Consider the following 10,019-nt stretch of genomic DNA (forward strand, 5'->3'; position numbering starts at 1 on the left):
ATTCTTTTGAATAACTGAAATGGCTCCCACCACTGTCTTGAAACTGCAAGAACCTCTTCTGTAAAGTTCACTGGGTAGTTACTACTCACTGTGTGAACTATTAGAATACAAACATTTCTTTTGAGAAGCTTCCAGTCATTTTTGTACATCAAAAGAGGTAGGTGCTTCAAGTCCAATTAGAAGGAAATGGTTTCATAAACAAACTCCAGTAGATAAGCACTGGGAGGTCAAAAGGCTAGCTAAGGATGGATTTTCTTTTGTAAAATAAGATAAGAAGCTAGGCCTATCTAGTTTCTAAGATGTTTCTGGACTCAAATCTAACTTTTAGGAATCCAGAGGTAGAAATTTTTGAATATTCTGTTCCATTTTTATCATTTTTCTTCCTTTCATTTTCTATGTACATATACCGTTAAATGTCTTCACTGCAGTGAATACTATTTTTCGTACAAGTTTATTGAATTTAATTTAACAAAATGTGTAGCCCACCTTTCTACCACCTTTCTACAAGAGACAAAAAGACAACCAATACATTTAAAACATAGTAAAATCATACTTTAAAAACTAATGATAAAACACTTAAAACCAGAGCCAAAATGGACATTAAAAAGAAAAACTGAGCAGGAAGGAGGGATCACCGAAGGAACGCCAAATGAAACATCCTTATCCACTGATGGAAGATTGCAATAGAGGGGCAGACAAGTCTCTCTGGAGAGAGTTCCGGTATTTTGATGAAGGCCCTCCCCCAGGTTACCAAAGGTGCAGACAGTCAAAGTAGGTCATCTTCCACTGACCACAGTGGTCTGGTAGGTTAATAAGTGACTAGATCCCAAACCATATGGGGCTTTAAAGGTCAATGCCAGCACCTTGAATTGTGCCTGGAAAATGATTGGGAGCCATTGTAAGTAGGCCAAGACTGAAATTATATGGTCCCTATTACTAATTTCAGTCAACATCTTGGCATTCTAAACCAACTGACCTTTCTGATCACTTTTCAAGGACAGCTCTACATACAGCACATTGTAGTAATCTCAGCTAGAAGTAACCAGAGCATGTACCACAGTGGCTAAATCCAGGAAGGACAGTCAAAGCTGATAAAGGGCATTCTTGGGTTATGGTTTCCACTTACATATTGAGCAGTAGGCAAAAGGAGCAATAAGCAGGAATCTTCACCTTTGTATTGGGGGGGGGGTATTTAGGGTTTTTAAAATAGTCCCTAACATACAAATACACAAATTTAAGGTAACATATACACACAGAGAAAACAAAAGTGGTGATTGTTTGTGATATAGGATTAAAATTTTTCATCAAAAACAATTATAACTGTCATCTAACATGAATTTTATTGAGGCTGGGCTAGGAAGATCTGGGTCCCTCCTCTAGTGTCCCCAGGCTGGGGAACTGGGTCTGGACTGGTGGCTTAGGAGGGAATTGATGGGATTATGCTGCTATTAATGTAACTTTTATTCTGTTTATGGATTTTATTGTAAACCACCTCAAGCTGTCCTGGCTGGGAGAGGCGGTCAGTAAATCCAAATATAAATAAATAGAATCCAGTACTGGGAGAGAAGGAGCGGCAGCACCCTGTCATACAAGCTGGGTTTTGTAAATGGGAAACTAAAACACAAGACAAAGATGGCTAGTCTTTTATAGCTCAGTTTGTACCTCCAGGCTAAGATTGGGCATGGCAGCCCTATAACAATGTCTTGATGAGATTGATCATATTTTAAAAAGGCAAAAAGGGTGACATTCTATCCAGGTGTCCTGAAAATGTCAGTAAAAAAAGAGGAAGAAAAAATCCCAGTATACTAACAATAGTGATATTATATTGAATCTTCAAAGCAGTAATGGAACAGATATAATAGTATAATAACCAAAACTGTATTTTTTCAGTTATTCAGTTTCACAATTCTTCTATGGTGCTAGCTGAAATCCCTGTTTCACAAAGAGGATGCTTTCTCCAGCTGTCTGTTCTTTTTATTTAAAAAATAGAAGAAATCAAGATATAATATTTATCATACAAACATTGTTTCCACGTATTCTGAACATTAGGCTTTTAAAAACAGTTCGTAGTTAAAGCTAAGTATACTCAAAGTTATTCATTGCAATGAAACAATACTTATTCTCAATAGTATTACTCCTGTATATTTACATAAATTCAAAAGGGGTAAACAAACTTTTAATACAAAAAAATCAATCTTTACAACCACATGCATTATTAGCTTTATATATTGAGTTCTCTTTTACCATGTCCAGTGAGTTAAACTTTTCAAAAAGCATGGAAAAACACTATCCTTGAGTGTTTATTTTGGGTGTCCCTCCCCTTTTTGTGATTTGTCCTGATAACGCCAGCATGATGTGACATTTCCCCAGTAATGGCTGGGGAAGACCTTAGGAAGGGTTTTCCAGGCAAAGACATATGGTACTAAAGATCTACCTGTATAAGTGGCTAATTATAAATGTGTGCCTGACATTCCTGAAGTAGACTTGGCTGGGAATTTGGGCAAAGGGTGCTTGCTTTGGGTGCAGCAGGAAGGAAAGGCATTTAGGCAAAGATGGGATTAAGAAACTTTCAGGGCAGGCCATAGTCTTGCAGATATTATCTTGTTGCTGTATTGGAAAAGAGAAACATTAGCAATCAGAGGCCCCTCCCATGTTGGTTGTGAGGTTTTCCATGACTACTTGTGTGCAGATATTGTTGATCAGCCTGTTGAGCTGAAATTGACACATTCTGGTACATATGCAATCCAGAGAGATGATGGCAAGCTTTATGAAAGGGGTTTGTAGGCTGTTTGTGTACTACCAACACCAGGGGGACCATTAAGCAGCGTATTGGGCACCCCCCATACCTATTTTAGATCCCAGTCCCAGCCTTAGGTACGTAGCCTGAAAACCAGTCCTGCATGGGGCATTGTGCTAGAGGAATAGAGTTCTTGTATACTACAGCAATGCCAACGCCCTGCCTGTCTACCCAGGGGATACAGTTGCAATCTGTACAGCCTTGAGGACTCCAACCAAAGCAAAACAAAAAACAAACTATTCAAATCAAAGTTAATTACAACACATTTTATTGCCACTGAAAGGCCATTTTTTAAGTCTTAGGGAGTTTTGGGAGCTTTGTGCATAAGGAGCATAGGGAGTTTTGTGATCCACTGTGTCTAAGTCTACTGCTGAGCATACCTCTCTACTTCTTGCCCATGTCTGATGAAGGGAACTTTGACTCTCAACATTTTATATCCTGAAACTTGTTGGGCTCTAAGGTGCTTCTAGGCTTGAATATAACTACTGTCTACTTCCTAAATCTGTTTTGCAGATATTGTATTGAGAAAAGCATTCTGGATTATTCTTAGAAGATAAGACATGAGATACAAAGGGCTGGATCACAACTAAAGATCCACAGTAGTGGCAGTGGGGGGGGGGCTGATTCTGTCCTGTGGCAGACCTCTCCCCCCCCCAAGTTATTCCTGAGGATTCCTTATCTCACAGGAACAGAATTTCAGGAGCGTTTTAGGCTGCAATGGGATGGGGACGATAGGGAAGTCATATTCTGTGGACAGACATTATACCATCTGTGAAAATGTTAGGCAGAATCATTGATACTGATATTGAAACATGGATGGTTACAAAAGAATGCCTTGTACTCCTTTGTTGTTGGCAAATTAGATTTAGTAGTGTTGGGCTCTTCTGGACCACAAGGGAGATCCATAAGTCCCACTATGAATGTTACAGCAGAATGAAGAAACTGAAGGGTAAGTTCCTATTTCCCCTATATTATCTTGAACTCAGCATTCTACAACACAGACTTGAATTACAATAATGGTTCTATCAAAGGATCAAGGTGACTCCTATGTAAAGCAATGTGAAATTTGTCATGAGATATACCTAGCTTTATCTCCTTGCATTGTCCAAATCAAGAAAGTTTAAGAGCAGCTGAGATTATTTTTAAGGTCAGTTGCCATTGGCTTAATGGACCCCTTTCTAATTTGTTAGCAAGTGCCTACATAGCTAAGTGATGTACAAGAGTAAGGTAATTTAGCACAAGGATAGAAGTGGAATTTAGAGAAAGTGCTGATGGTTGGGAAATGAGAGGGCTGAGAATAGCAATTAATGATTGTGAAATCTACTACTTTTGTTCAGAGAGACTTTAAAACCATGTTTAAAAGGAGAAAAAGATTAAAATACTTATTGATTGAGCAATGGGAAAAAGGTAAAGTTTAAAAGCAGAGCATTGACCAATATGTATTATATTAATTAAAACATTCTCATCATTGAGAATAAACAAGAACAGATAACTTGTATCTGCAAGTTCTTGAATTGATTCCTGATTGATCGGTCTTCAGAGATCTAATGCCTTGCACGTCAGAAATCACTCTTCAGAAAAATTATTTGGATAGCTGGACAAAATGAAACTGGTTCCACTTTTTGGCCCACAATTTCAATATATGTCACCTACTGTGAATTACGATGAAGCAGATAGTTTAAAAACTGCATGTTTCCATTTTTTAGTTTTCCCCAAGTCTGATTATTAAAAAAAATTGACAATATCAATTTGGTACAGAATTCTGTGGTCAGAATATTGACAGGAGTAGGTTGCAGAAGCCATATCACTCCAGTCTTGTTCTACTTACAATGACTTCTAATTTGCTTCTGGGTACAATTCAAAGTGCTGGTATTGACCTTTAAAGCCCTGTATGGACTGGGGCCAACATATCTAAATGACTGCCTTCTCGCATATGAACCTACCCTTACATTCTGGTCATGTTCAGAGATCTGAAGCTAGAAGGGTGGTGACCCAAGAAAAGGGGCCTTCTCGATCATGGCACTAAGTCTTTTGCCAATTTTGCCAATTTTGTTTTGTTTGGTATACCCCCAATAACAGTTATTGGTCCTCCTCACGTTGTTTGCGTTTACAAGGGAATTTAAAAAACATTTTAGCTGTATTTTGAATTGCTTAAAAGTTTTAATGGTTTTTAAAATCTTTGTGTACACTCTGATCAGGTAGAAAAACATCATAGAAGTAATACTATGAGAATATTGAAATTAGTAGTTGAATGGCTAAATTTAAGCTTCTGTGTTCAGGAGCAGTATATCTCTGATAAGATGTTGATGGCAAATAGTCATGAAAACAATTTCTTTCTTGCACTGCTTACCTCAGAACATGTTTAGAGATGGTACTGTAGAAAGAAATGAGTAATTTGTGTGGAATATTGCTGAAGGAGTAAGCAGTACTAATTTCCCTCATTTATATAGTATCTTTTGTATGAGCCAATGATAGCAAACAATCTTTATCCAGGATTATATTGTGATCTATACAGCTATCATTGTATTGTGCAAGAACTTAATCCAGTTTGGTATTTGCTATCCCAGTAATTTCATTTTTCTAACAGAAATCTTATACTTTATGTTTCCAGTGACTAGCCTGGTTACTGAACAAAGTTTGAGTCCAGTAGCATCTTTAAGACTGACACTTCTTTAGATGCTGTGACACAGAATATCTTCAACCATTACATATAGGTAGAGAGAGGCTGGGGGATTTAATTGCCAGGAAAGGGTAGCCAGAGTCAAAATATATAAGAAATGGGGTGATAATAGCTGAGATTGGATTAAGGCAATTATCAAGAACTGTGAATGGTCGTAAATGAGCATAAAAATATAAGAGTTAAGGAACAGACAAAGTCAATTCTGGGGCTGTGTGAAGATTTCCCACTTTGGGCCTTCTGGCCTCAATATGTTTGAGTTTGGGGAAAGGAGGCAGGGAATGGGGACATCTTCTGGGGAATTGATGAGGAGAGCCTGGGTTCATCCCACCCTTATCGTAGAGCAGGGGTCGTCAAACTGCGGCCCTCCAGATATCCATGGACTACAACTCCCAGGGGCTCATGGGAATTGTAGTCCATGGATATCTGGAGGGCCTCAGTTTGACTACCCCTGTTATAGAGGTTGCAAGCCACAGTAAAATTAACTTCTTGCATTCCTCTCACATTTTCTGACAATCACTTCTTTTCTTATCCCTATAGTCTCTTGTCTCTCCCCCCTCCCCTTTGTATTTCCTAACAAAGTCATCATTAAGATTGTTCAATTGATTTGTGCATTGGATCACCCAGACAATGTTGCACAGGGGGAGGCCAAAAGGTGCTGTCCGGCTTGTGTTCACGGCAAACCATTCAGCATTCCCTGCTGTTTGTTTTCACACAATGCTCAAGTCCTGCTCTGTATAGTACAGACTTTAGAGAGTGGTTGCTGATCTCTATAAGCAAAGCTGCACCAGTGGAGAAATCGTTATAGTGAAGCTTTGTGTATCCAGTCTGTACTCCGTGGAATAGCAAAGGAGTTGATCGTGCTCCCCTCCCCTCCCCACTTAGCACTTGCTGCTCAGTAACTTGTCGGAATACACCAGGGGCAGAAGATTCATAAAGAATGTGCTCAGGATGGCATTTTCTGTTCATTCACAGACTTAGCATTTCCATCTCTGAATAAGAGAGCCATCATTTATTTGGGGATTTCAAAGGGAGTTTTGCAGTTTGAATCAGAACTGATTCACTTCCAATAGGTAGTGTTTACTGGGTTTTCCAAAAATATCACTCACCAACCACGTCAAGGAAATTTAGTTCCATTATTATAGTCTCAAAATCCTCTGTTGATGTTCTTATTGGACAGAAAGGGAAAAGAAAGATTCAGGATCCAACAATTAATGTGGGATGCTGCTGCATGGGAGGAATAAAATAATTCCTTCGGAGGATTCGAAGTCCCCAGCCCCATTCTCTCAGCATTATATCTTTTCCATGAAAGATTAAATGAGATGGTATAGTATATGCAGATAAATATTGCTTGAAAAATCAATAACTTTCATTATGTATCGTGGATATCCAAAACAACAGACCTTGTGACATATGGGTGATCACCCGAATAGACAAATGAGACAAGTTTTCCTTACACAGCAGTATGTGTAAGAGCTAATAATCACCGTTCTGATGTTTCCTTTTTGAAACACAATGAGTGAGAGAAAGCTTACATATTTTGCACATTTAAGTGATTGTGTAAATTGTTATTAAGAGTAAATTCCTCATACATTTAAGCCAATTGCAGAAAAATACCCTTAAATGATGACAGGACATAATGTAAACATGAAACACTAAACTACCTCGGACCTTCTAGTAAGTGAAAGGAAGCACTTTTTTAAAAAACCAACTTTCTAGCCTTCAAGACTGCAAAGCATAGTCTGGAAATGTGCCAATTCCCCAGCTTTACCAGTTCCCAAAAGGCAGGGAAGTAGCCAGTGGCTTTGGGATGCTTTACTGCTAAAATTTCTAAGCAAAAAGTACTGGAAACAGTAGGTTAACCAAGGTAGTTTTGTTTTGGAATTTAGGATTGCCAACTGCAAATTAAGAAATTCCTGGAGATTTGGAGGTGAATTTTGGAGAAGGAGGTCATCAGAGTTGTGATACCATAGAGTCCACCCTCCATTTTCTCCAAGGAAATTAGTAGGGATGCCAGGTCATTGCCCGCCCCCCCAGGAGGATTTAAGGGTGGGGCCAGGCCTAGCAGATCTGCAGCTCTTATTTCTTTTCCTTCTACAGCACATGCTACTCTTGTCATCTTTAATTAAAGCTGTCAGGATAGCATCTAAAAAAAAAGAATCCTTGAACAGATACCTGCCTTCCAGGGATACCAACTCGAATTGTAGCTGTTCCAAAAGGTTACATTTTCCACCACTCTCAACATGCCACCTCCTCACCCAGGAGAAGGAGCACCCATAATTCCATTTATTCTACTTTCTCGCTGACTTATGGCAGTATGGCAAAGGGCAAAATGTATGCTGTTCAAATTCTGCAGCTATCAATCAGAAAATGTCCTAGTTCCCTCCAAATCTCTCATTAAAACTTTACATGGTCCAAACAAAACTTCATTTGTGCTTTGTGATTCTGTGATAAAATTTGAAACCCTGACACTGAGAAGTTTATCTACTTGTAAACTAGTCAGGGACTTTTGAAAAGTTCTGTACACATTACAGTAGAATAGAGAGATGTTCCAACTTGGCATAGTATTATGACACACATAAAATGATAAACTTTTTCTCTCACTGTACACTGGTGTTTTACACTGATAAACAATTCTATCTTTACTCATTAGGAATCCACAGGAAATTTGACTTATTAATATTATTTTCAATCATCCAACACATTTTTCAAGTGAGTGAATGAACTTTAGGTATCTTTTGACAAATGGCAACCAAATATCCCTTTTGACAATTCACTGGCTGTAAACCTCATATTTCTTTTCTCATCAAGGTAATAGCTGGCTATTTCAAAGAACAGTTTGTCTTGTTTTCCATTTCGACAATAAAAGTTGCAGGTGTTCTTCCAATTCCCCAAAGACAGGACAGTAACTAGTGGATTTGGGAAGCTTTACTGCTAAAGTTTCTAAGCAAAAGTACTGGGAACAGAGCAGGATTAGATAGGCTGAGGTGATGTTGCTTTAGAGTAAGTTTGCCAAATTCCTGGAGATTTGCAGGTAGAGACTGGGGTGGAGTTTGGGGAGAGAGCACCTTAGGGATGTGTTGCCATAGACTCCACCCTCCATTTTCTCCACGGTAACTATAGAACTGGCAATCTGGGAAGATTTGAGGGGTGGGAATAGGCACTCTGGCATCAGATCAATGTACAATGTACTTTAAGTCCAAAGTAGGGTTGTGCAAGTGGCCCCTTGATTTGGGTTCGGATTTGGCCAATTCGGACCGATTCAGGTTCGTCTGAATCGATCCGAATCAGTCTGAATTCATTCGGAGCCAATGCAAGTCAATGGGACTATTGACTTGCATTGGAAATCCTTTCCCCGCCTTTCCCGTGGGCTGGGGAGGAGGGGGTGTAAGTTGAACCCCTAAAATATCTTGGGGAGCTCTTGGAGAGTCTTTCCTGACTCCCCTGTAAGTTTCAAGAAGATTGGACCAAGGGGTCCCATCCTAGGGGCTCCCAAAGAGGGTGACCATTCCTCATAGACTTTAATGGTGGGAAAAAAATAATTTCAGCAGGTTAATTAACCAGGAAATGGCAATTAACCCACTGAAATTATTTTTCCCACCATTGAGGTCTATGGGGAATGGTTTCACCCTCTTTGGGAAGTAAATGAGAAAAGGAGGAGGAAGAGGAGGGAGGAGGAGGTTCTTATATGCTGTTTTTCTCACCTTCCCATTCCTTTCCCTACAACAGACACCCTGTGAGGTAGGTGAGGCTGAGAGAGCCCTGATATTACTGCTCAGTCAGAGCAGAAGAGTTGGTTCTTATATGCCACTTTTCTCTACCCGAAGGAGTCTCAAAAAGGCTTACATTCACCTTCAATTTCCTCTCCCAACAACAGACACCCTGTGAGATAGGTGAGGCTGACAGAGCCCTGATATTACTGCTTGGTCAGAACAGCTTTATCAATGCTGTGGGGAGGACAAGGTCACCCAGCTGGTTGCATGTGGGGAAGCGCGGAATCAAGATTAGAAGTCTGCACTCCTAACCACTACACCAAGCTGGCTCTCCTAGACGGATACCTATCTTGGATGCTTTAGGCTGATCATGGATGGCCCCTTCCAACTCTATGATTCTATGAATAGAACAACATAAAAGGAAAAACAAGAGATCTGCTCTACAAGATCCAAAAAATTTAAAGCATAGCTAGGCATATTGAAAAATTAGCATAGGAATGCATTACCTGAACAAGACAAAATAAAAGATGAAAACTACTGAACTGTACAGATGAGATGAGAGCAGGACAGAGTCATTCCAAGAAGAAACCTCCGAAGAAAAAAACTATGATGACAGTAGCAAATATGGGTAGAATATGATGCCCCCCCAGCCCAAACTGAACGAACAATAATTATTTCCCAGATTACAGAAAGGACATTTACTCTTCATCCTTCATGTGTCTCACACCTGTTATGGATTGGCCCGACTAAGCCACAACATACAACTATAAATTTTAAAGTGGAAATGTTTTGTTTCCCCCCCCCTGTTTCTTCCCCACCAATGACCAGAATA

Source organism: Paroedura picta, chromosome 7 (assembly GCF_049243985.1).
Source record: "Paroedura picta isolate Pp20150507F chromosome 7, Ppicta_v3.0, whole genome shotgun sequence".
Lineage (NCBI taxonomy): Eukaryota > Metazoa > Chordata > Lepidosauria > Squamata > Gekkonidae > Paroedura > Paroedura picta.